Source organism: Podarcis melisellensis (genome assembly GCF_964234715.1).
Source record: "Podarcis melisellensis genome assembly, chromosome: 10".
In the NCBI taxonomy this organism is placed as follows: Eukaryota; Metazoa; Chordata; class Lepidosauria; order Squamata; family Lacertidae; genus Podarcis; species Podarcis melisellensis.
The window spans coordinates 63,051,042-63,078,130 of NC_138542.1; the positions used below are offsets into that span (position 1 = coordinate 63,051,042).

General features: G+C 45.7%; 1 protein-coding gene across 2 annotated transcripts in view; it reads left to right on the forward strand.

Moving 5' to 3' along the window:
- The first annotated feature begins 204 nt into the window (after positions 1-204).
- SOX5 (SRY-box transcription factor 5) overlaps positions 205-27,089 on the forward strand; it is a 749,551-nt gene continuing 722,666 nt past the window's right edge. For both annotated transcript variants that reach the window (XM_081926958.1, XM_081926959.1), the window contains exon 1: positions 205-346. The gene's annotated coding sequence lies outside the window, so the exon portion shown is untranslated. The remainder of the gene's footprint in view (positions 347-27,089) is intronic.

Below are 27,089 nucleotides of genomic sequence, written 5' to 3' on the forward strand. Positions count from 1 at the left end.
CCGGGAGGGTTCCTTCTTGTCCCCCCCTCCCCTGCTACTTCTTGGATCTCTTCCCCCACCCGCTTTTGTCATTTGCGCTCGCCTTGTGGTGCTGTTTGTCTCTCCAGCCGCCTCATGACCAGCTAAGGGATTTCACCTCGTCCTTGAGAAAAAGGGAAGCCAGCAGATCAAGGCACAGACAGAAAAAGAGAGAGAGAGAGAGAGAGAGAGAGAGAGAGAGAGAGAGAGAGAGAGACGATATCTCTCTCCCTCCCTCCTTCCTTCCCTCCAGTATATCTCTCTGCCGCTCTTCGCCATCTCCGCGTCTGACGGTCGAATCTCTCCAGGCCCGAGAGAGGAAAACCGGGTAGGTTTTTGCAAAAAGACGGAGCCACGGAGAACTTTCTCTGCGCGAGCGTGTGAAGGGTGGGTGGGTGGGATCTGCTGGGGAACCAGCCGTGCTGGTGGGATCTGCACTTTGGCAGGGGTTCCTCTCTCCACCCCCAACACTTTCCCAGGATCGCTCCGGATCAAACGGTGCTCAGTGTTTACAACTGGCTGCAAGGAGATGAGGGAGGCGGATGGAGAGCGAAGGGGTGGCGCGCAAGATTGGAGCCCCATATCGCCCTGCGTTTTATTCTCTCTCTCTCTGTTTGGCGTGTGTGTAGATCTCAGTTGCTGCCCCCTTTCTCCCCCACCTTGGCAGACACGCACCGGGATCATGCCACCCCCCCTCCTCTGGCCACGGTGCTGGAGAGAGAGAGAGAGAGAGAGAGAGAGAGAGAGAGAGAGAGAGAGAGAGAGAGGGGTATACATGCATGCACCAGCGAGGCCATGCGCGCCTCGCCAATGGGACCCTTGGCGAGGCGCTTTCAAAAACTTTGCAGCTTGGTTTGGCCCGCCTCCCCGGCCTCTCTGCAAACCCAGATCCTCGTGGGGGGACAGAGAAGGAAGCGTGGCAGAAGCTGTTGCTTTAGCGCCCAGCTCCTGCTCGGAGCTAAACCTAGCTGTCCTCCGCTGGAAGCAGAATACTGGGGTAGAGAGAGAGATGGGGTTTTTTTGTCTGGTCCAAAAGGTTCCTCCTCTTTATTGATCTCCCTGCAGCGTGGGGAGAGTTTGGGGTTGGGGTGTCTCTGTGCATGTTGCTAGAAAGCTGAGCGACTGTGTGAGAAGGGGAGAAAATTTCTCTCTTTCTCGCTCTTGAATCTTGGACTGGGCTCCTGGTCCCCCGGGATGCCTCAGACAGGAAGCATTAAATTATTTTAATTGCCTCGGCTTTGTTTGTGTACGCCTGTGTGGGGAGGGAGAATGGAAAAGCATCCCTTCGGATGGAGATGGTATTTTGCTTGTTTCCCCCCCCCCACCTCCCTATGCATCCACACCAGCCTATTAAGGGGAAAAAAATGAGGAGTGGGGTTTGTTTTATTTTGGGGGGAAATTTCATTGTCGTATCAATGCGTTTGTCTGCTTGCACTTTGCAGAGTATTATTGATCTACCATTCGGAGAGTAGTAGCCTCAGCAGTAGTAGAAAGGCATTGTTGACATACTTTCCAGCTAGGAATGCTCCTTTTTCCAAGTTTTGCTCTTTCTTTCCTTTTTTTTTTTAAAAAAATCATTCCTCCTTAAAACGCTTTGGCTCGCTGAGAAAGGACTCGGAGACACTGTCTTTTTGCAGCTGTTACTCTTGCTCTCCCCCCCCCAAATAAAAGGAAGGGAGAGAGAAAAGTCAGAAAGGAAAGAAAAAGTAATCCTAAATCAATGGATGCAATGATAATAAAGCGGCGTATTTAAACTCTCAAAGCTAAGCTTTGCACGGGGAACACACAACTGCAGTGAACTTTGCCTTCTGAGAGAGTGAAGCGCACTCACATCAGGGACTTTATTCTAACAAACGCGGCTGGGATCCTAGAATAACCGAGGTTGTTTTGTCAAGAACAACATGGACAGATTCCCCCCATGGGATTTCTCTTCAACTCTGTGCTCTGGCCAAGGGCAGACCCAATAGCAATCTCTGGGATTTTCGGATAAGGAGACTGTGGGAATCTGCCGAAGACGGAGGGGTTGTTTTCTCCTCCTAGCTCATAAATAAGTAGCACATCCCAAGACGCTCCCAGGATTATTAATTTATTTATTTGCCTTTGCTTCCTAATAACAAGCTTCTATCAGCCAACCGGGGAGATTTGCAGGCAATTCAATTTCAATTTCAATTTATTTATTTTGTTTGAAACGTGGAAGCAAACGCATTTTGCAAAATGTGTCCTGTGAACTGTAAGGGTGTGACTTATACGCTAGCAGATTTCTGCACCTTTCCGAAGATAAGTTAGAATCTCTCCCCTCCCTCCCCTTTCCAAATTGAGAAGAGTTTTGCATAGATATGAAGATATAGGCAGCTGTGTTTGTCATTAGAGGAGGAGTTTGGGGGTGGGGTGGGGGGAAGGCAAGAGGAATCCAAAACAGCAACAGTAGCACAGCACTTTAGACCAAGTCCAAAAACAAAGTAGCAAGTCTGCTTTGAAAAAGCTTCGTGAACGCAAGAGAGTTTGCTTGCTTTTTCTGACTTTTCAAATGGGTCCCAAGGAAGGTGTGCTACTGTTTGCTACATGCAGCTTCAAAGAACTGGAATGCAAGCCTCACGGAGAGATGGTAAATCTCAGCCTAATGGTGACTCCAGTTCCAGAGGCACTGTATCCGTGAATATTGGCCATAAGGAAGACTGCCTTTGTGCTCTGCTGACAGGCACTCCAAAGGCAACTTTACAGATCTGAAAACAGCTAAAATAAATGGACGTGGAGAGATCCAGCAGAATGCTGAAGCTCAGCTCAGCTCCAGAAAGCATCTCTGTTGCATTTGAATATCCGTAGAGCAAAAGTTTCGCAGGTTCCTTGCCCCAGCTGACTTAAATTTAGCTTCTGCCTGAAGCCCCACTAAAGCCAACAAGAAGCATTTTAAACCAATTCTCTAGGCTTCTCTCCAGATTCTGTGCAAGCGTGACATGCTCATCCCTTTCGTATCTTTCCCTGAGAAAGATCACAAGGTTGTGTCTGAGATTCTTCTCTAGGAAGTTCAATTAGACGTTGCAAAGGTAGATGAAGCACTTTAAAAAGAAAGCAGAAGGGATGCCTTATTCTGCAAAAGAAGTTTGCAACTATTTTGGCAGCAGTTGCAGGGAAAGAAAAAGATGCTCGTGGTATTTTTTCCCGATAGGGTAATATTCGGCAAGATCTCAGCTAAGTGGTTTGTTAAGAAGAGCAATCATTAATTGGCTGTGTTTTGATAATCCTACGTGATCTGAAAATGAACACTGCATTGGCATCCTTTCTTTAGCACTTTTGGTCAAAACATAAGCTGCCTCAAATGCCTGCTGCAAAGTTTGCAGAGCAGGACTTGACAATCGGCTGACTTCTTTTGTGGACTGGAGGTTAGAGTAGTGAAGAGACGTTGACAGTTTCAAGTTCACTCACTTCAGGGCTTTGTGTGGTTTCTCAACTTGCCCAGTGTGGTCTAGGAGATGCTTTGCTGCACTTATAAAGTGCAGATATTTATATTACGTTTGCGCAAAATGGCTTGTAGCATACTGCGAAGATCCCAACGGGGTTCAAGAGTTGTGCTGTATTTTATTGTGCTGTACTCACCACTTCCTTGCCGCGGGATCACATTTGTCCAGTCCTATACCAGCTATGCTGGCTCCCGGTGGAGTACAGGATCAGGTTTAAGGTGCTGGTTTTAACCTTTAAAGCCCTATACGGCCTAGGACCCTTGTGCCTACGGGACTGCCTTTCCTGGTATGCCCCATGGAGGACCTTACGGTCTTCAAATAAAAACATCTGGGAGATCCCAGGCCACAGGGAGGTTAGGCTGGCCTTGACCAGAGCCAGGGTCTTTTTGGCCATGGCCCTGATCTGGTGGAATGCTCTGTCACAAGAGACTAGGGCCCTGTGGGACTTGACATCTTTCCGCAGGGCCTGCAAGATGGAGCTGTTCCTCCAGGCCTTTGGCCAAGGGACAGCCTGACTCCCACTTTTCTCACAGGCTCATATAAGATCAGTATAAGCAGTTAGGCCTGGTGAGCATTTAAGGTTCCCATCCCTAATTTGCGGGTTGCCATCTGATTATATTTCACTTTGATTCTGATTTGATTTTAGGGTGTATTTTAATTGATTACTTGATTTTATGGTAATATGTTATATATCTGACTTTAGCTGCTCTGAGCAAGTTTAGCTGGTGTTAAATACCATCTACACACCATTTTCATAACATTTTCTTTAAGTGCACTGCGTGCAGTAAAATTAATACCATCCTTCCATAATCCTTCCCATGATTCTAATTGAATATTATATCAAAAAAATTTAGCCCAGTGTATCATCACATCTACTAGGAGTTGTTTCTTTTTGTTTTCCAGTGTTGTTGGTGTTGTTTAGTCGTTTAGTTGTGTCCGACTCTTCGTGACCCCATGGACCAGAACACGCCGGGCACTCCTGTCTTCCACTGCCTCCCACTGTTTGGTCAAACTCATGCTGGTAGCTTCAAGAACACTGTCCAACTATCTCGTCTTCTGTCATCCCCTTCTCCTTGTGTCCCAATGTTTCCTAACATCAGGGTCTTTTCCAGGGAGTCTTCTCTTCTCATGAGGTGGCCAAAGTATTTAGAGCCTCAGCTTCAGGATCTGTCCTTCCAGTGAGCACTCAGGGCTGATTTCCTTCAGAATGGATAGCTTTGTTCTTCTTGCAGTCCATGGGACTCTCAAGAGTCTCCTCCAGCACCATAATTCAAAAACATCAATTCTTCAGCGATCAGCCTTCTATATGGTCCAGCTCTCACTTCCATACATCACTACTGGGAAAACCATAGCTTTAACTATACAGGCCTTTGTCGGCAAGGCGATGTCTCTGCTTTTTAAGATGCTGTCTAGGTTTGTCATTGCTTTTCTCCCAAGAAGCAGGCGTCTTTTAATTTCGTGGCTGCTGTCACCATCTGCAGTGATCATGGAACCCAAGAAAGTAAAATCTCTCACTGCCTCCATTTCTTCCCCTTCTATTTGCCAGGAGGTGATGGGCCCAGTGGCCATGATCTTAGGTTTTTTGATGTTTTCCAGTGTACTTCATATCAATAAAAAACTGCCATATGCAAATTTTTATTCTGAAAGTGTGGCCCAGAGAAAAAAGCTTGAGAACCACTGGCCTACATGAACTAGCAGCAACTTTCTGGGGTTTTAGGCAGGTGCTTGAGTCTCCTTACCTGGAGAGGCTGGGGATTGAACCTGGCACCTTCTACATGCAAAGCAGATGCTCTACCACTGAGCTACAGCCCCTCCCCATCATTCATGACTCCGGTGTCTGGAGGAAATCCCCTCCCTTCCTCCAAACTGCTTCTCAAATTACAACTCAAATTACTGCCAGCTCATATCTGCACAGCCCCACTCTGGTTCCATCATACCAGAGTGTGACAGAATGTTAGGAGTACTAATAATGATACCACCACGTACTGTGAACATAATTTTCACTCTTCGCTGCTGATGTGCTCTGGAGTTTTAAGATCTACCAGTGAAAAGTCACAACACTTAGAAGCAATGGGGGGAAAATAGCAATTTCAGCATTATGCTGAAAACACTGGCTTCAGCTACCCTTCTTTTGTTGTGGAATGTTGCAATGCTCTTAAGGGTTGGTAGATTAGATTTTTTATTTTTTAGATTATGTGCATAATCTTTGTGACAGTCTTTTACTTTCTTTAGCATATGAACAATTGCATCAAATCCTACTTCTCTCGGGTCTCTTGAAGAAAATAGCCATTTTAAAATTTCTGGGGAATTTTTTTGTCTGAGCAAGAACTGAGTAGCCAGGCCTCATGCTGCTACAATAAGATTTTCCTTTCTTATTGTTTTCAACAAAATGTAAGTTCATTAGCCTATATATATAGGTGGGGACCTTTGAGCCTCCAGATATTTCAGCTGCGAGTCCTTGGGCTCCCCATTCAGATCTTTCAATGGCAGTGTGGCAGTCAGGAGGCAAAGGTAAAAAGTAAAGATAAAGGTCCTCTGGACAGTGAAGTCTACTCAAAGGCAACTATGGGGTTGCAGTGCTCATCTCGCTTTCAGGCTGAGGGAACCGGCGTTTGTCCACAGACAGCTTTCTGGGTCATGTGGCCAGCAGGACTAAACCGCTTCTGGTGCAACAGAACTCCATGACAGAAGCCAGAACTTATGGAAATGCAGTTTACCTTCCCGCCACAGCGGTACTTATTTATCTACTTGCACTGGAGTGCTTTTGAACTGCTAGGTTGGCAGGAGCTGGGACAGAGCAATGGGAGCTCACTCCGTCGTGGGGATTCGAACCACCAACCTTCCGATCAGCAAACCCAAGTGTGGCAGTCAGGAGGCAGAAGCAGGGTGCACACCAACATGGAGCATCAGGTGCAGTCAGTGAGCAAACGGAGGGGCATTTGTGAAGATCCTTTCTGTGACATCTAGTTCAGGAGTCAGGAACCTTCTGCTAAGGGTCTCATGATTTGGGGAGGAATAATCTGCTGGGTGCCACTTACTTGCAGTTGGCAAACTGGGACCAAGAGGCTGTGGGGCTGGAGACAAAAGGAGCACCCTTTCTCTGTCTGTCTGTCTGTCCTTCTGTCTCTCTGTGCCACCTTCCCTCTATTTTTCATTTTACTCCTCTCTGCTATATGTTTGAAAGTAAGTAAGCCTAGTACAGTGGTACCTCGGGTTAAGTACTTAATTCGTTCCGGAGGTCCGTTCTTAACCTGAAACTGTTCTTAACCTGAAGCACCACTTTGGCTAATGGGGTCTCCCGCTGCTGCTGCACCGCCAGAGCACAATTTCTGTTCTCATCCTGAAGCAAAGTTCTTAACCTGAAGCACTATTTCTGGGTTAATGGAGTCTGTAACCTGAAGCGTATGTAACCTGAAGCATATGTAACCTGAGGTACCACTGTACCCCAGTACGCTGGCTGTTTGGCCGTAATAACCGTAATAAAACTGTTTGGCCATAATAAAACTGTTTGGCCGTAATAAAAACATTCATTTCTAGTGTCCTGAGCCACAGGATGCCCATCCTATTCCAACTTGCCTTGCTTCCCACCAAGACAAACTTTGCTGTGGGGCAGGTATACGCACATCACAACAATGTCTAGACAGGAGGTCAAGCTGAACTGGAAGATTCCCACAGGTTAATCCTTGGCTACTGGTGGAGGTGTCAGGATATGGAAAAGGGAGAATTCACTGCTCCAGGAAAAGATGGCAACTCAGCACCAGACAGCCTGGGTTGCGATGCATCCTCATCAGGTCCAGAACCCCAGCTCTTTTGTCTGAGGCCAGCACTTTATTCCCCCCCACTGACCCCACTGCCTCTCTGTTCTCTGCTGGTCGAAAGCCTACCCATGTCCTTGATCTGAAATTCCTCTCTCCAAGAGCACAGATGCACTTAGATTTCTCTCAGCCTGCTGACAGCATATGCCTTTTGACAGTCTGAAGAGGTCCTTCTCTCACATTTATGACAGCATTTCCCCTTCTGTCTCTCCCCGTTTCCTTCTATTTTTATATTGGTCTCAAACTGTAGATGGAAGCCCACAGGTAATCTACAATGGAATCCATTAATATTGGCGATTTTCAGGAACTCAAGGACAATTACTTTCTTCCTTACTAATCCCCCGCTGCTTTTTCCATCTGTGCAGGAGGCCTGAGACTGTAAGAATGCCACTTTGGCTCCGTGTATCAAATACAGAACTCTCTTATTGCTCCTAAACCTACCTCCAGTGAGGCTGGGAAATCGAACTTGAGTGCCCCAGAGCACTGCTGCCTACTGGGATGCGTCACAGACGCAGCAGTCCCTTTTAGAGTTTTATTTGATGCACCCACTGGTCCTGACAATTGTCGGCTAACTGACCCCATCAGCAAGCCATCTCTTAATAGGAGATATAGATGAAGCCATTCTTTCCCATTGTACTTTCAGATAGAAAATAACAAGCTTCAATCTGAAAAAAATAAATCATGGCCAGTGAATTCATTTGTCTATGTCTATCTATATCTATATCTATATCTATATCTATATCTATATCTATATCTATATCAGAGAGAATGAACCTGTAGCCCTCCAGATGGATGTCAGGGCATGTGTCAACAATAGCTCACATGGGGTCAGTGAAGTTAACCCTTCATTCAAAGAAACAAGGCAGCTGAGGCCTAGAGAGCACAGCAACTCTTCCTGGTAGATCTTGCCCCTATGATGCAGTTCTGTGGACTTAATGCCCCCACTTTCCCACAGCTTCTTAAGCCTCCTCCTCCCTTGGGACCGTCCCAAGCAATCTGAGACTCTGATGCCTTGTCTGCCTTTGCTCTGCCTTTTTCATACCTCTTCTGGTTCTGGGAGATCAGGGGGGAGGGGAGCTGGTCACAGCAGGAGGGGGAGACATCCTGGATTCTTCAGCAGCCTGACTCACCTCTGCCTCTTGGCTCCCCTCCGCTTCTGCCTCCGCTTCTGTACTGCTCTCTGCCACAGCCTCTTCCTGCTCACGAAACCCTGTTGCCTCTTCAGCTTCCAACACCACCTTCTCCAAGTCTGCTCCTTCTTCTTCCTTCCATCATCATCCCACCACCAATCCCTGGCTCTGAGCCTTCTTCCCTTGGTTGTTCCTTATCTGGTGCTTCCCACTGCTCCTCTGCATCTAGCCAGTGCATGACACTGGACTTCAGCTCTCATTTCCCCTGGGCTATACTGACTGGGGCTAATGAGAGTTGGAGTCCAAAAATACCTGGAGGGCCGCAGGTTTGCTACAGATCTAGATCCATGCATGCTCACCTGTGTTGCTCCCATTATCCCATCTGTTGGAGCCTGCACAGTTCCTTCCAAGAGGCTGAGTTAGGATGGGCGACAGGAGTGGAAGATACCCATGTGGGTTTGTCAACAGGTAAATGTAAGCTGCTGAATCCAGAGGAATCTAGTTATACTTCAATTCCCACTGATGTTGTAGTGAAGTAGACTTGTTCTTTGAGGCTTCAGAAGGTGGGCCTGGAAGCAATAAGTGGAAATTATAGAGGACTGTATTGAGGCTAAATGTTAGGAGAAGTTTGGCAGTGGACTGGGCAGCTTCATGGAAGTCATGCGTAGGGCTGGGCGATATATCAATATATAGTCATACCTCGGGTTAAATACGCTTCAGGTCGAGCATTTTCAGGTTGCGTTCTGTGGCGTAACGGAAGTAACAGAACGGGTTAGTTCTGGGTTTCACTGCTCACACATGGGCAGGCACTCAAAATGACGTCACATGCATGCGCAGAAGTGGCGAATCGTGCATGCACAGCCACGGTTTGCGTTCTGCTCAGCATGCGAATGGGGCTCTGGAACGGATCCCGTTCACATCCAGAGGTACCACTGTATTGTCCAAAACCGGCTTGAAATCCATCTTGTGATACCGGTTTCATAATTTTTGACCTGGCAATGCATCAAAAATCATGATGTGCGTGTGCTATGCAAAAACCATATTGTGGGGAAAAACCATGAAGTCATCCAATGCCTCTATTTGGCTCCATACTTATTTCAGACATTGTGAAATATTGGTGTATCATGATGCTTAGATGGTGATATATCACAATGTTGAAAACCAGATATCCCCCAGCCCTAGTCATGGGCTCTCCTCTGGGTGTATGCAGGCAGGGGGTGGAGAGTTGTCCATCAGGGATGCTGTAGCAACAGCAGAGTAGTCACCTTGTCTGGTGCTGGTCCTTCATTGAGTAGGGGTTGGGCTATATGACACATCCAAGTTCCCTTCCAGCTCTACGGTTCTATGAATTAATTGGGGGCAAATTAGTCATGACGAATTCCATTTCAGTGGGGCCATAAGTATGAGTAATTTCCTCTGAATCTACTCTGGGAACTCCATTCAGCACCCCACCAAATCAGCCTTCAGGTACCTCGTATTACCGAAGCAGCTCGCAGGAAGCGGAAGCTGAGAATACTACGCTGCTGAGATGTTCCAAGTTACCAACACATAGAGCCAAAGTTTCACAGCTTTAGATATGGCAGCTCATTTGGGGTTAGGAGCAGGGCAGTGACTGATTCCCGCCACTTGGTTTTAATGATCTAGCACAGGGGTCAGCAAACTTTTTCAGCAGGGGGCCGGTCCACAGTCCCTCAGACCTTGCGGGGGACCGGACTATATTTTGAAAAAATAAATAAATGAATGAATTCCTATGCCCCACAAATAACCCAGAGATGCATTTGAAATAAAAGCACACATTCTACTCATGTAAAAACACCAGGCAGGCCCCACAAATAACCCAGAGATGCAAATTAAATAAAAGCACACATTCTACTCATGTAAAAACATGCTGATTCCTGGGCCGTCCACGGGCTGGATTTAGAAGGTGATTGGGCTGGATCCAGCCCCCGGGCCTTAGTTTGCCTCCCCATGATCTAGCAGTTGCTTCTCATCTTTGTGTTCCACAAAAAACACTGGAACAGCAATGAAGGTGCTTTCCGGGTGCTGTCCAGATCCTGCTGTCAGACTCTTCCCGAGGGCATTCTTCCTGAATCAGTCCTTGTTGTCATTTGATGTGAACCACTTTGAGGAGTTTTAGGTGGTATATACAGTAAAGTAAAGGTAAAGGGACCCCCGGCCATTAGGTCCAGTCATGACCGACTCTCGGGTTGCGGCGCTCATGTGGCCAGCATGACTAAGCCACTTCTGGCGAACCAGAGCAGCGCATGGAAATGCCGTTTACCTTCCCGCCAGAGCGGTACCTATTTATCTGCTTGCACTTTGACGTCCTTTCAAACTGCTAGGTGGGCAGGAGCTGGGACTGAGCAACGGGAGCTCACCCCGTCGCGGGGATTTGAACCGCCAACCTTCCGACCGGCAAGCCCTAGGCTCTGTGGTTTAGACCACAGCTCCACCCGCATCCCTTGCCTCTCCCTTACCAGTTGCTTATTCAAGGTTATTTCCAATAAGCCCTGCATGCTAACTTAACTGTATTGCTTCTATGGCAGTGCTGTAATAGGAGGGGGGCAAGCTATTTTGGAACTGTGGAAAGATTAGTGTTTTGGCTCAGCATGAAACAATAATGTGTGAAAAGTATAAGATCACACCTTAGGGAAACTGCATATTTATGCATAATCTGACAGTGAGATCTTGCCAGGTTTTTTTTTTCGTGTTGTTGTTGACTCTGTGTAAAAGGAGAATGAAGGTTTCTGATGCATGTCTTCATAGAGATGTTATCATGATTGTTGAGATTTGAAGTCTGTTTCAAGGATGTGCAGATTGATTCAGGTTTCCCACTTCCTAGTCCCCACCCCAAACATCTATGTTTTGATCTAAACATGATCATTTTCTAATCATTGCACACACAAAAACTGCTCTAAAAGAGACAGCTGTAGAGGTCAGTTCAAAAGTCAAATGGCCATTGATAACTAAGTAATTAAAAAGGTGACCATTTTTACCCTTAACAGTAAGAAGGAAGGCAGGCAGCGGAAAGGAGGAGAGGGTTTGTGGGAGGGGTCTGCACAAACCACAGGATTCAATGTGGACCCCAATTTGATGCTTCAGGAAACATTCTGCCTCAGACACCTTGTGGACTGTCTGATTTAGCTCTGGGTCCATTTAAATCCACACACACACAATTGGAAAATAAAATACAGTGGTACCTCGGGTTTACTTAATTCGTTCTGGAGGTCCGTTCTTAACCTGAAACTGTTCTTAATCTGAAGCACCACTTTAGCTAATGGGGCCTCCCGCTGCCGCCACACCAATGGAGCATGATTTCTGTTCTCATCCTGAATCAAAGTTCTTAACCTGAAGCACTATTTCTGGGTTAGCAGAGTCTGTAACCTGAAGCGTATGTAACCTGAGGTACCACTGTAACATCTCTCCCCCCCCCCTTTGGCAGAAGTGGATAGAAAACACACACACACACACACACTAAATAAAGCCTGCAAAATTACAGACAAAGCGGTTGGTAACTTTAACTTTTTATTTTTGGACAGAATTTGATGAAATTTGCTAGCACAGTTGCTCTTTCGGAAGGCACGAACCCAGCCAAATTTTGGAAGGATAGTTACAGTGGTTTTCCCTGCAAGAATGGCCATGCTAGTTTTATTGTGGGTTAAAAAGTATGGCTTAACCTCCCCTAGCAACTCTCAGCACCCATTAAAAAAAAATACAACCAGAAGCAGGCCACAATGGCAATATCCCCCTCTTGCTGTTATTAGTGGCCCAAGGTCACCCAGTGAACTCTATTGCTGAGTTGGTCCTCATCCGATACTCTAAACACCAAACCACACTGGCTCACTGCACAAGTAACCACTGATCACTTTATCCTTCTGCACTTTCAAAGGGGATGTCCTCAAACTTTGTTGTTGCTTTAAAACACACCATTTGGCCCTTAATTTGGAAGGTGATTGACTATATCTGTGGCCTCTTTTTACGCTCACCTTGGAGTGGGCTGGAGCTCTCCTTTTAATATATATTTTATGGATGAGCATTTTAGGTTCCTATTATATTCTTCTCCTTATATTCCATTTCAACTTTTTTTGGTTCTTAAGCCACTTTGAGGCACTTTCGTGTAAAGACTAACTAAATAAATAACTAATTAAAAATAGTCCAGTAGCACCTCAGAGATAAACAAAGTTTGTTCTAGGTATACCTAAGTTTGTTCTGTATACCTACAGAGACCTAGAACAAACTTAGTTGCACTCTGAGGTGCTACTGGACTATTTTTTTAATTTTTTATTTCGACTGCTTCAAACCAACACGGCTACCTACCTGTAAGTAAGTAAGTAAGTAAAATTAAATAAATAAATTGGACGTCATCACCACATCTTCCATGGTTGAAATATTATATACTAAAATAGAAAACATATCTAGGATTACCCTTGTTTTATTTTCATAACTGATTTTGCTTTTGCATCTTTTGAAGTAGTCTGTGATGCATTGAAGAACAGAAGGGAGAAACTTCCCTTATTTCTTATTTGCATGCCAAAACAAGCTTTGCCAGCTACTTTTCTGCATGTTGCTAAGGACACAGGAGACAGTTAAAAGAAGAATCTGGCAGCCATTAATTCACCAAATACTGACATAGATCAGGAGGTGGAATTTGAACTCCAGTCCAGGTTTGGGGGACTCTCAGACCTGTGGTTGTCGGTGTTCAAGAATGGTGAACAACAGCCTTCCTCCTTTCCCTCGGGGCAGTTGTGTGGATTGGGCCAGAGGGAAATGGTTACAAAATGATCCACAGTGACAGCCACAATTAAATTGGCCTGTGATGTGGTTGCCACTGAAGGCATCTTGTTCCAGATCCCTCAGCAGTTTTCAACCTGTGGGTCCCCAGATGTTGTTGGACGACAACTCCCATCATCCCTGAGCTCTGGCCTTGCTAGCTAGGGGTGATGGGAGTTGTAGTTCAACAACATCTGGGCACCCACTGGTTGAGAAAGGCTGCTAGATTCTGGGTCTGCCAGTGGTTTGTTTCTATTTGTTACATTGATTTTAATCAACAATCAGACAAATTTGTGGAGGATGACTTTGCTACGAGTCATGCTAGTCGCATAGTACGCACAGTATCAGTTTCAATATCAGCTGCCAGGAATCACAACTTTTGCACTCGGGTCCTGCCTGTGGATCCCCATATGTATCTGGTTGATCACTGTGAGAACCAGATCTTGGATTAGATGGACCTGATCCTGCTGCAGGGCTCTTTTTATGTCCTTATCTGAAGCTAACTTGGAGGGGGAATGTGGAAGGTTTTGTTCAAGTGAAAATGAGCTGGGGAAAAATATCAAGGGAAGCTACAGGGATGCCATTTAAATTCCACCAATATATATTTTGGGGAAAGAGTCTGCATATTTCTAGAAAGAAGACCCGCCCTTCTAGGCTTTGCTGTGCAGATGAAGGAAAACCATCTCTGGGAAAATGCACCCTGGAAGAGGACAAATCAAATGCAGAGCAATCACTTTATCGACACAGCCCAGAACTGTATATATTTATACGTGTTCAAATTTGAAAGTTAACACCTTTTCCTTGTTGGCCTACTTTTGTTAAAGTTGGTTCTAAATTATTGATGGAAAAGGCAATTGCGCATTACCTTGTGGTGCAAATGTTTTTAAGGGAAGAACACTGTGCTACTTTCTGAACGAAGGAAATCTTCACGTGGCTTTAGGGTTAGGGTTCACAGTTTTCAAACCGGCTGGGTAGCTGTCCTCTTACCAGCAGTTTGATCTGCTGCAAGGAAGAGGTGGTTTAGCTTAGTTCCATGCCCTAAACAGCTTCACTTGCCGTTTTCTTCAGAGCACTTCTCTCTTAAAGGGGCAGGAGGAAGCCATGATGCGTGCTGGGTTTCTGGTCCATTGTCAACTGCTAACTCCATGGCATTTTGCAAAGACGTTTTCTTTGCAGATTCGGATTGCTGATCAGCTGAGTGTCTGTGCATGGCAGCTTGAGACTCACCTGTCCCTTTAACACCAAAAATTTGCAACCTTCCTGTTCTGCTGATGGAAGCCTTACTGTTTTAACTGAACGATACCTTTGGATATGAGCAGAGAAATGATATATTTTTAGAAAACGGCCTCTAAGAGGGATAATGCAGAAATATTTGAAAGCGAAGTGTAATGCAAGCAATCGTCGAAACTTTTTATTGGATGTGTTTTCAAAACTGGTTTCGATGTTGTGTTTTGAAATGTTGCAACCTGCTCTGGGACCTTAGGGTGAAAGGCAGGCACTGAACTAAAATGATATATATTAATATAGAACAGAACTTGCCCAGGATGGAGGAAAGAGAGGGGTGTGGAAGTTTGTGTAGAATCTAGCCAACTATCTCCCCCTTCTTTCTGGCTCTGATCACCAGTTACATGTGGCCCCCCAGAAGGTTTTCCAGAACGGAAAGTGGCCCTTGACCTGCAAAGGTTTCCCACCCCCACCAGTTGGTCTCAGACACCAACTTTGAGGCTGCAGAAGGTAATGACCATCTATGCCTGTTAGGAAAGAGCCTTCTGTGACAATGCTGTTCAGATAGACTGGAGCAATAAACACCTCTCCTTTCATGGCGGTAATGTTACATATGATGCCAGCATATGAAACGATTTGTTTTCTCTTGAACTAAGTGAGAATGCACTTGTGCAGTACTACAAATGTCTGTGATTTACTAGGACTTTCTCTCCCTCTCCCTGCCTCTCTCTCTTATCAGCTGGGATTTCTTTTGTTTGAAGGAGTTTTCCTATGTAAAGTTGCCACATCTTAAGAGCTGCTTTGTGCTTTGTAGTGGCAAAGGTGATGCCACATTCCTGCAGGTAGGAGTCATAAAGGGCATTCATCATGAAATACCCTGGGGTGTGTGTGTGTGTGTGTGCAGGCCTGTAAGCTTGCCAAATCTGAATCAGCCCTGAGATATCCCCTTGGACAGTCGTTTGGCTGGAAGAAATTAGCAGATGATAATGGTTATTAGTTCCAAGCCATAAAAAGCTGAGGGATGGCCTGAGCAGCTGATTTCATCCAGTTTTGGTCTTCCTGGCAATTGATCATAGGTTTTCTTCCATCTCATTGCATAGCATCTCATTCTGTTGCACAATGTCCTGTCCAACTCTATGCATTCTGAGTACATTTTCCACATGAAAGACACAACCTTTATGTAAAATATGGGATGGGTATTTCTCTGTTTGTGGATGATTATTTTTTAAGCTGCTTGTAAAAATTCACCAGCGTTTTAGTGTGAATTTATCCTAATATGCACATGTTTGTATGCAGTTTTGCCTAATATACACATTTTTGCAAAGCGATTTCCACAAATGTAACACCTTTTTCTGTGCTGTTTTCACCAGCATGTGCCTTTTATGCACACATTGCCCTGGTATACGCATTTATGTACACATTACTTGGCAGGAGAAGATTTGAGAAGTGACTTTCTCCTTGTCCTTCGGTTGATAGTTGAAAACTTTATTCCAAAAGGCTTTTGGGAACTGACTGCTTTTAATGAGGCGGCTTGTGTTATGCTGTTTGTATGTTTTTAATGGAATATACATATATAAGATTTGTTTCTATGTTTTTAACTGTTCTTGTTTTGTCTGTAAACTTGCCTTGGGTCTCTGTCAGGGAAGAAGGCAAGGTATAATCAATATATTATAATTATTGAGTCATTCTTCCAGCTTCTGATATTCTCTTTGCAGCTATAAGGTCTAAACATTTGCATTTAAAAGAAAAAGGTTAGAATTATTTGGAAGGAGAACACAGGAACACATCCTCAATTTTCCCCTGTGGTACCACAGAATCATGATACAGTGGTACCTTGCTTTTCTAGCATCTCGGAAGTCGAACGTTTCGGTTATCGAATGCCCAAAACCTGGAAGTAAATGCTTCCGTTTTCGAACGTGCCTCAGAAGTCGAACGGCTTCTGCTGTGTGTATCTGCTGTATTTCACAATTTTCTCTATTGAATTGACAGACCGCCCTTTGCGCCTCAGTTTTTGAATGTTTCGGAAGTTGAACGGTCTTCCGGAATGGATTACATTCGAAAACCGAGGTACCACTGTATGTACACACAGGTCTGCTACTTGAACAGCAATATCCCTTTCATTTACACCAGGCCTGGGGAACATGTGGCCCTCCAGATGCAGTTGGACTACAAATCCCATCAGCCCCAGCCAGCATAACCAATGGTCAGGGATGATGGGAGCTAGAGTTCAGTAACACCTGGTGGGTCACAAATTCCTCATCACTTCTTTACATAGATACACACACACACACACCACACAGAGTTACATGGGGGAAGTAAACCATGTTTGGGAATCTCATAAATACAAAGACTTTTATACCTGGAATAATAACAAGTAAGTTGTTAAATGCTGTTGTGGATATCAAGCCAAAAATGACAGATGCCTTTATCCGTCTTCTCTGGCTCTTTGCCATCTGCATGAGGAGCTCAGGTGTGCTCGGTGTGCAGATGGAGCCCAGCTTAATTAATCCGTCTTGGCCGCGACACAGTTTTGCGAGCCACTGGTCAAAAGAATTTGGAAGATTTTGTGTGTAGGCAAACGGATTGCGCCCATCCCTATCTAAGTTGCAAGAGACCAGGTCTGGAAGCCTGGGGTCCAGTCTCTCTCTAGCCCAAGGCTTTACAGAGCGAGCTCCTCTCAGCCTCAGTTTCCCGTCTGCAAAATGGAGACATAGCAATAAACCACAGCTTGACCCCAAAGAAAACATTCCAAACCGGTTGTGGTGTTTGCCCACTCATTATGGAGATGTCGTACTGGGGGAGAAAAAGAAAGGGTTAATAGGCTGACCAATAAGAAAGCCCAGGGGCGGAGCCTAACTGTGTTTAAGGCTCAAAAAAGGGGTTTGGGCAGTTAGTTTAGTGGGTTTCTTGTGGGTGGGAGGCATAGGAGTCAGAGTGAGTTAGAGACAGAGGGGAGACAGAGGAGAGTGAATCAGATTACAGCATTTCAAAGTATTTAAAATTTGCTTGTGTTCACAATAAACTGGAATCTTTGTTAATACGTTACAACCTGACTGAGTCTGAATATATTACCAGGGAAACCTGGTTGGCAGCAGTGGAAGAGATAAGACATGGTGGTGCAGGGTCAATTGTGGAACGACCGGGGGCCCCTGTGCGAACACCACACCAGTATCTATAGATATGTAGGTAGGTATTAGGGCTGAGCTGTGCTGGGAAAGACCCTGATGTTGGGAAAGATGGAGGGCACAAGGAGAAGGGGACGACAGAGGACGAGATGGTTGGACAGTGTTCTCGAAGCTACCAGCATGAGTTTGACCAAACTGCGGGAGGCAGTGGAAGACAGGAGTGCCTGGCGTGCTCTGGTCCATGGGGTCACGAAGAGTCGGACATGACTAAATGACTAAACAACAACAACAAGAAGTGCTGAATTCCACCCACCAATTTCCCTATCCCACTTGTGAGCAGGGAAATGGGGGTATTTAGATGAACTTGGCACAGTGGGGCTGAATTCTGGGCAGTGGCTAATAAACATTGACATGGACAGTGCAAGTTGCTGGTGGCTGCCATTGTGTTTTTCTTGAATGGCAATTCCGTATGGAATAGCTCCATATTCCCGCATTGCAGGGGCTTGAACTAGAGATGATTCTCAGGGTCCCTTCCAACAATTCTATGATTCTAAGAGGATTCTAAGAGTTGCTGGAGGAGACTCTTGAGAGTCCCATGGACTGCAAGAAGATCAAACCGATCCACTCTGAAGGAAATCAGCCCTGAGTGCTCACTGGAAGGACAGATCCTGAAGCTGAGGCTCCAATACTTTGGCCACCTCATGAGAAGAGAAGACTCCCTGGAAAAGACCCTGATGTTGGGAAAGATGAAGGGCACAAGGAGAAGGGGACGACAGAAGATGAGATGGTTGGACAATGTTCTTGAAGCTACCAGCATGAGTTTGACCAAACTGCGGGAGGCAGTGGAAGACAGGAGTGCTTGGTGTGCTCTGGTCCATGGGGGTCACAAAGAGATGGACATGACTAAACTAAACAACAACAACAAGAGGATATAGTTATGGTATGCAGCAATGTGGGCAGGGCTAGAGCCAGTCTTGCTCCTCTGGGGCTTGGGGGCCGGAAATCCAAACCATCTTATTTGCATTCTCTTTAGAAAATATACCAGACTCCACCTTTCTAGTGCCGATGGCTTGCAAATCATACATCATGGTGGTTGGGGGATTACTTAAAAACAACTCTGCAGATTCGTTTTGCCATCCTAGAGCAGATTAATGTGTGTGTGTGTGTGTGTGTGTGTGTCGACACCTTTGATATTTATCTCTCTCTCTCTCTCTCTCTCTCTCTCTCTCTCTCTCTCTCTCTCTCTCTCTTTCTCTCTCTCTCTGTCTCCACCGCCAAGGAAGCAACACACACAAGTATGTGCTACTTTCTCCTGATATGATAGATATGTTCAGGCCAGTCTTGGCTTGAGAATTATCTATGGAACAGTCAATGACATAGTTCACTCTCCAAGAATGCTGCTTATCATGAAATGTTTATCTCAGATGTACAAGCCTTTCTTAACTGCTGGATTTCGCAATAAGCGCATTGCAATGCTAAATCCTTTCTGGGCAGGCTTTGCATTTCTTTCTGTCTGAGGGAGCAGCCAAAAGCTGTCAACCATAACAAGATCCATCCAGGGGTGTCTTCATAAAACCAACATGGCTAAAATACCCTGAGGGTATCCTGGGAGCACAATGATGCCCATCTGCATTATGCCTTTAAAATGGTATCATACCGCTTTTAACAGCCATATTGGTTTTACGAAGACACCCCTGGATGGATCTTTAGCTAATGGGGCCTCCTGCTGCCACTGTGCCCCCGGAGCACGATTTCTGTTCTCATCCTGAAGCAAAGTTCTTAACCTGAAGCACTATTTCTGGGTTAGCGTCATCTGTAACCTGAAGCATATGTAACCTGAAGCGTATGTAACCCGAGGAACCACTGTATTAGACTTTGCCTAATTCCCCTCAGTGGTTTAACGGCCAGTCCCTCTTTCTAGGGAGCTCTGGGCATTGTAGTTCTGCAAGGGGAATAAAGGTCTCCTAGCAAATCTCAGAACCCTTAACAAACTATAGTTCCCATGATTCTCTGGGGGATGACATGGCTGTTTAAAGGTGAGGCCTGAGACAAGGTGGAAGGAAAACCCCAACAAGAACCTGTAAATGCAAGTTTTCTAATAGGTTTGTGCGGTGTATTTCTTCTAGAAAAACAGGTGCCTCACCGTGAAGTTGTTAGTGAGTGCCACACTTTTAACCGGTGCTTTTCTTCTAGGAGTAAAGGTGACAGTACTGTGTACACTTGGGTACACCCCCCAAAGTCCTGGGTTTGTGAAACAAAAGGGAATTTTAAAAAGGAATTTAGCTGTTGTCAATCACCCCAGTGCTTGCATTGAGTAGAACATCTGCTTTCTACTGAGCAATTGGGTAGAATAATAGCGGACATTTTTCATTGTATCTCCATACAGGAAGGGACTCGCAACATAGGCTGCAGTCCTCGCCCTACTTAACCGGGAGTAAGCCCCCTTAAATTCAGTGAGATGTGTTTCTAAATAGATAGGGTTAGCAGCGCGGCCTTGGGCTGAGTTCAGACATGGCACTGATTGTGTTAATTTTACTGATTGTAATGGCAGCACTTCTGCCCCTGTTTATATGGTTCCTTTCACACTGTAATACCTGTATACCACCATGCAGTGCTAAATTTCATTTACACCAGTAGGGTGTTGGGGGCAAAACGGGTGTGTGTGTGATGCTCCACTAGCCTCACTTGGGCCTCTGCTCAATAGCTGTTAATGGGGATGATCCTGGTGTGTGTGTGTTTGTTGATGCTCCATTTAGGTGCACAGTCCTATACAAAACTCCCATTATTTTCTGGGCTTCCAGGCTTGCAAGTAGATTTTTTTGGAAGCAAATGGTGCAGAAATGAGTACTGGACTTGCACTGCGTCCCACTAAATTTCCAGAAGCAGCTTTTACGTTGTGTGAAAGTGGAAATATAATGCAGAAATTAACAGCTGGCGAAGAGGGAAAATGGAATAAACTGCCGTCTAGATTGTAGTCCGATGCCAACTTCCCTGGGAGTAAGGCCCCTCTCCAGAACTCGATGAGAATTACTTCTGAGCAGACCTGTATGCAGTCACATGGTTAGGAAGTGATCCAAGCAAAGTAGGTCTTGAAACATCCTTGTGAAGGGTTAACTCCATGGAGTACAGTGGTACCTTGGTTCTCAAATGCCTTGGTTCCCAAATGCCGAAAACCCGGAAGTAAGTGTTCCAGTTTCCCAACGTTTTTCAGAAGCTGAACGTCCGATGCAGCTGTCGGCTATTGTTTCTGGGGCGCCTGCACCAATCAGAAGCTGCGCCTTGGTTTTCGAACATTTCGGAAGTCAAATGGACTTTCGGAACGGATTAAGTTTAGCGCTTTTGTTTTCGCTATTTATTTTGCGTTTTTGTTTTTGAAGCTTTTTCTGCTAATTTGTTTTTGTCACTGTGTGGAACCCAATTTAGCTACTGATTGATTGAATGTGTGACCGTGGAAATGGATAAAAGCCCTCTATCCAAACAATGACTATCATTAGTGCAGGTAAGAAAAAAATAATAATTTTAATTTTTATAACACACAATACTGTCTTATTTATTTTATAGCACAGTACATTGATTGTTGCTTTCATTTTATGGATCAATGGTCTTGTTAGATAGTAAAATTAATGTTAAATTACTGTATTAGGGGTTGTTTTAAGAAGTCTTTAAGAATGGATTAATCCGTTTTGCATTACTTTCTATGGGAAAGCACACCTTGTTTTTGGAACACTTTGGTTTTGGAACGGACTGCCGTAACAGATTAAGTTTGAGAACCAAGGTTCCACTGTACAGTGGAATTTCCTGCTGAGTAAACATTGACAGGATGGCCATGCCATTTCCTTCAAGGAGAGCAGTTTCGGAGGGCTAGCCACCTGCAAAAGAGGGAAGGGCTTCTGGACTTCTAATAGCCATGAAGAAGAGGAAGTTTCAGCAGGTGTAACTTGCAGGACAGGCTCTGCCTGCTGAAATTCCCTTAGCAGCACAGCTAAAGGTACAAGAGCTCTGGCCTGTTTTTCACCAGGCCACCCTAAAGGATGCGAATGGTTCCCTCAATTAAAGGGGAACTTTCAAGACAGGCTCTGAGACGGCCCACCCCAGGCCCTCTAGCTTAGTTCCCTCTTGAGTTTCCCTGACTCAACATTTCCCCAAAGATCTGCCATGGCATAGTGTGTTAGTGAAAATACAATGGAAACAGGTGGTTAACTGGCTTTTTGAAATGGTGATGCTGATTACTCAATTGTAATAATAGTAATTGATGATGATGATGTTATAATACTAGTACAGTGGTACCTTGGGTTACAGACGCTTCAGGTTACAGGCGCTTCAGGTTACAGACTCCGCTAATCCAGAAATAGTACCTCAGGTTAAGAACTTTGCTTCAGGATGAGAACAGAAATTGCGCGGCGGCAGCAGGAGGCCCCATTAGCTAAAGTGGTACCTCAGGTTAAGAACAGTTTCAGGTTAAGAACGAATTAAGTTCTTAACTCGAGGTACCACTGTAGGCTTAAGTCCCCATGGGGCATCCAAATCATCTGATGAGTTCAAATGATCATGCTTCATGGCTTGGGACCAGGTTCCTGAAGGACCATCTCTCTTCGTACCTTGATCCCAAGATATTCTTTGATAGCCCTTCTCTCTCATGAACTGTCAGGATGACAAAGAGGAGGAAGAGAGTCCTGGCGAGGTGGAGTCAGGACTGGAACACACTGGGGCAAGCAGAGGATGGGGAAGGAAATACTCATAGGGTGACGGAGGATGGCAAAGGGAGGGGGGTCACCTCACAGGAATCAGAGTCGCAGGACCCATCACCAGAGCCAGAGGGGCCCCTGTCTCCCTGAAAACGGTGGGCTCTGAGATGTAGGGAGCAGTAGAAGGGGTGCTCCTGGAGGCAGCGGCAGGCAAGGGCCCACAGCCCAGCTCCCTAGTTGGCCATGTGGGGCTTGCTAGCCCTGGGAGGAGGGCTGTGCTTCCTCAGCTAAGGTAGGCTTGGAACAGGTGAGGGCCGTCTGCCTCATCAAGCCCAGATGCTGCAATCAGCAGGCAAAGTGCAACAGGGAAGCAGAGCTGAGGTACTGTTTCTGCTCAACTGCCCATGTTGATGGACCTCAGTTTGGAGGCTCCATGATCTCTCTGAGACTGTGCTTTGGGTTTGACTCTGGACTTGTATCCTGACTGCTGGACTTGGCTTACTTGGTCTGACCTTGGACTGTGTTTCCTGACCTGTGGACTTTGCTTGTGTGGATTGACCCCTGAACTTCAGACTTGATATTCTGACTTGCCGCCAGGTAGGCCAGGGGTTCAGGGCATTCTCCAACTAGACCCCCCTGGGTGAGGTGCAATGGGTGGGAACAGAAAAGAGAACCTTCTCAGAGGCACATCCCTCCCAAGTTGTAGATCCTCCCTAGAGAGGTTTGTCTGCCAATTGGTGCCAGGTGAATCATAGAATTGTCGAGAAGGAAGGGACACCAAAGGTCATCTAGTTTAACCCCCTGCAATGCAGGTATCTCAACTTTGGCATATAAGACAGATCTGGCCACCCACACTCTGCTTAAAAACCTCCAAGGAAGGAGAGTTGACCACCTCTTGTGGGAGTTTGTTCCACAGTCAAGCAGCTCTTACTATCAGAAAGTTCTTCCTGATATTTAATTGGAGTCTCTTTCTTGTGACTGGAAGCCATTGGTTCAGGTCCTACCTTCCAAAGCAGGAGAAAACAAGCTTTCTTCATCTTCCATGAGACAGTCCTTGAGATATTTGAAGATGGCAATCGTATCTCCTCTTGTTCTTCTCTTTTCCAGGCTAAGCATACCCAACTCCTCCTACCTTTTGAAGGCCCTTTTATTTCTCCAGGCTTTTCAGTCTGCCTTGCCTTTTTTCTCTTTACTCACAATTCCTTGATCGATCATCGCCGTTAAAATTTAATCAAACAAGCAACAAATTGCACTTGCTAAATGAAGCCTACATGTCCTGTGGCAGTCTACCTCTGAATAGCAGCTGCTGGAGAGGAACCACAGAAAAGACTGCCTTTTTCATTTGCAGAGTCCTTAGAGCAGGAATAGCCAATGCATCCCTCTTCAGAAGTTGCAGGACTTCCAGCTCCGCCAGCCAGCACAGCCCATGGCCAGGGGTGATGCCTGCCATAATCCATTAATATCTGGAGGGCTACTCTTGTCCTAAAGTTATGCAGTCAGCAACAAAGTGCTGAACCAGACTGCCTTGGATTGTAATCCTTGCATTGCCATTCGCGTTGGACGTTTTGCACCAAATCTTCAGGGGCAACGAAAAGTCTTTTCTTCTTCTGGAAGAAAAAACAAAAACAAAATCTGGCCCGTTGAGTCACCACCACACAAGGCACTAAACAAAGCTAATTTTAAGCAGGTCAGAGTTCAGCCGTTCCCTCTGGAATTTAGGAGTCTCGTGTGTTAAGCGAAAAGGGTCAAAGTTGATGCTCTGCTACAATTTTTTGCATGCTTTCCCTCAAGAACAGCCAGGATTAGCATGAGGTCTGCGAGGCTGGCACTTCAGTGTCTAGGTTAAGAAATGTTTTCAAGCAGTAAATGCACTCTCTGTATGGAAACGAGGGGAAAGGATTCCTTGGGCGCTTTCGTATTCAAAAATGTGCGAGCTCCGAGCAGGCGCCGCAATGTAATTTAGGGCAAGACATGCTTCATAGCTTTGGAGAATATTGCCTCCTGTAAATGTTACTTCGGTGGATGGGAGCAATTTTAGAAAGGTGGCATTCTTGTTTTACATCGGAGAGCTTCGGAATAAATAAAGGGAAGCATCAGTCGGGGGGACGGAAGGAATGGCATTGGTGGAAAAGTACCGCCGGATCCGACTCCGATTGAGTGCTAGATGTGGCGCAGGTAATGGGAAAGAGGACAGTTTGGCGGCAAAGGTGCTTAGAAGGAAGAGAAATGAGTGAGTATGCACTTTTCACGATCCCCCTCCCTCCTTCACCAACTTTCTACCAGATTGCTGTGGGATGTGGCTTGGTGGCAAATGATGGCGTAGGTCCAAGGTGATGGGGATGTTGGCAAAAAATGTTTTGTGTCGTGTGCTTTATTGGACCCTAATGCTGAAATGTGTCTTAAGCATATTGAGTCTGTAAGAGTTCATATGGGATATTTGGACCTATATGAAGGGTCATGTGTTGACCAATTACTTTCAGTCTTTGGATTATTTTTTTTAAGAGCAGGAAAGGGAGAGAGAGAGAGTAGGGGAATCAGAAGCAAAGGAGGACAAAACTGCTTCACTTTTATTTTTGTGTGTGGAAAAAGATATGCTGGGTCCTTCGCCCCCTCTCTCACTCACTCACACCCCAAGTTGCACCAGTAAACAACCCCTCTTTTGTACAGTGACCCCTTTTGAATTCCCTTTCCCGAGAATGTTTCTTCTAAAATCTTGTCAAACCCTTTTCTTAATTGATTTAATATTGGTTCATCGTGTTTCATCCAAAGTTCTTTTGCAGTTGCATTATTAGATGTTGTGTTGTACTGGCTTTGACTTGTAGAAGAAATTATATATATTGTATACACTGTTATTTTGCAAACAAGATATCCTTTCATATTTAACATAGAAATATATTAGGTATAAATTAGTGTGCATATCTAATCCTCCGAAGCTCTTTAACTTTGTCGGTCCTGGCCACTTACCACCATACAATGCACCACCGCTATCACAAATTAATATAGTATATAATATAAAATATTATATAAAATATGTTATGTAATCTAGATGTCTCATTCCTATTTTGCAAATCTTCCTTGGGGGAACCAAGGAGGAATATAAACATTTAAACACAACCTATGGAAAATATAGGAGCCCTGCCTCCCTTGGCATATTGTCCTCCCTAAGGAGAGATGGGAAAGAGGGACAAATGGGGAGTTGTGGGGTTGCCATTATTTTGAAGAAGACACATTTGCCAACTTCTACTTTTAGCTATGGATTGCTATGACGCCTCTACCCGTGAAAAAGAGGATGTGTCTTGGAAAAAGAGGGCATATGGCAACCCTAGAAGGGTGGCGACCATCCAGGGGCCAAATGTGGCCCCCGAAGCCTCTCTGTTCATCTACTGGAACTCTTCCAAGCCACACCACCTTCCCCAGGCCACACAGCTCATGATCCCTGCTTCATACTCTCCTTGAGTTGTTTTGACTGGCTGCAATGTGTCACTGAACTCTGATAGGGCTTGCCCGAGTGGAGGACAGAGAGGGTTGTGTCGGCAGGGGCGCCGACTTATAAAAAATATGGGGGGGGCAGGGGCCCATACCGACTTATAAAAAATATTGGGGGGGGCCAAGATCTCCAAACCGCTGCTGCTGGGGGAACAAAAGGGGCGAGCCCCGGGCTGCCCCGACTTTAAGTGAACCTGTGAGGGCCTGCCCTTTGCGGCAGCCGATTGGCTGCCGCCGTGGGCGGTGAATATTAATGAGCTAGGGGGAATCCCCGCTTCTCGCGGGGCTGACGCCAGCCCCGCGAGATTGTTGATGGGTCGAGAGCTCATTACTGAATGTATTTTAAAAGGTAACTATCGTCAAACAAGGAAAATAAAAAATAATTTTCTTAAATTATTGGGGGGCAGAGCCCCCCCAAACGAATTTTTGAGGGGGCTCGGGCCCCCTCAGGCCCCATGGAGTCGGCGCCTATATGTGTCGGTGTCCGTGGAAACTGGCCTTCTGCAAGATGTATACACTCCCATTTTTGCCTCTGACCACACCCCACCATAAGGGACACGGGTGGCACTGTGGGTTAAACCACAGAGCCTAGGGCTTGCTGATCAGAAGGTCGGTGGTTCGAAGCCCCGCGACGGGGTGAGCTCCCGTTGCTTGGTCCCTGCTCCTGCCAACCTAACAGTTCGAAAGCACGTCAAAGTGCAAGTAGATAAATAGGTACCACTCCAGTGGGAAGGTAAACAGTGTTTCCGTGTGCTGCTCTGGTTCACCAGAAGTGGCTTAGTCATGCTGGCCACATGACCTGTACGCCGGCTCCCTCGGTCAATAAAGTGAGATGAGCGCAGCAACCCCAGAGTTGGCCACGACTGGACCTAATGCTCAGGGGTCCCTTTACCTTTACACCCCACCATTGCTTTGCAGCTCCTGGAAGGCTGCTCAAAAGGAAATGCACCCCGCAGTAAGAAAACGGTTCCTCAACCCTGGTGTATGCCATCGTTCAGTTGGGTTCAAGGGGGGGGGGGTGTCCCTGACCTGGAGAGGCCAAAGCTTTTCTGGTCAAGTCTATCTTCCTGTTCCATATTCAGCAGTTCTTGCAAACAGTTCATAGGATCCAAACTAGAGCAGGCTGTAAGATGGGAGAGAGAGGGGAAACCACGGCAAAAGGCTCGTACAAAGTGTTTTTTAAAGCATGTTAATTGCAATTAATCACCACAGAGTGGAAGCCTTTTTTTCCCAAGCTGTGTACTGCTTTTTTTATTATTAAAAAAGAGCAATTCTATCAAGCCCATCCCAACCCAGCTTCTTCAGAACTATGTCCCACTGATTTCAAATACAATCCCAAATATAAACCCATAGAATTGCAGCCTATTCTTAGCCACCA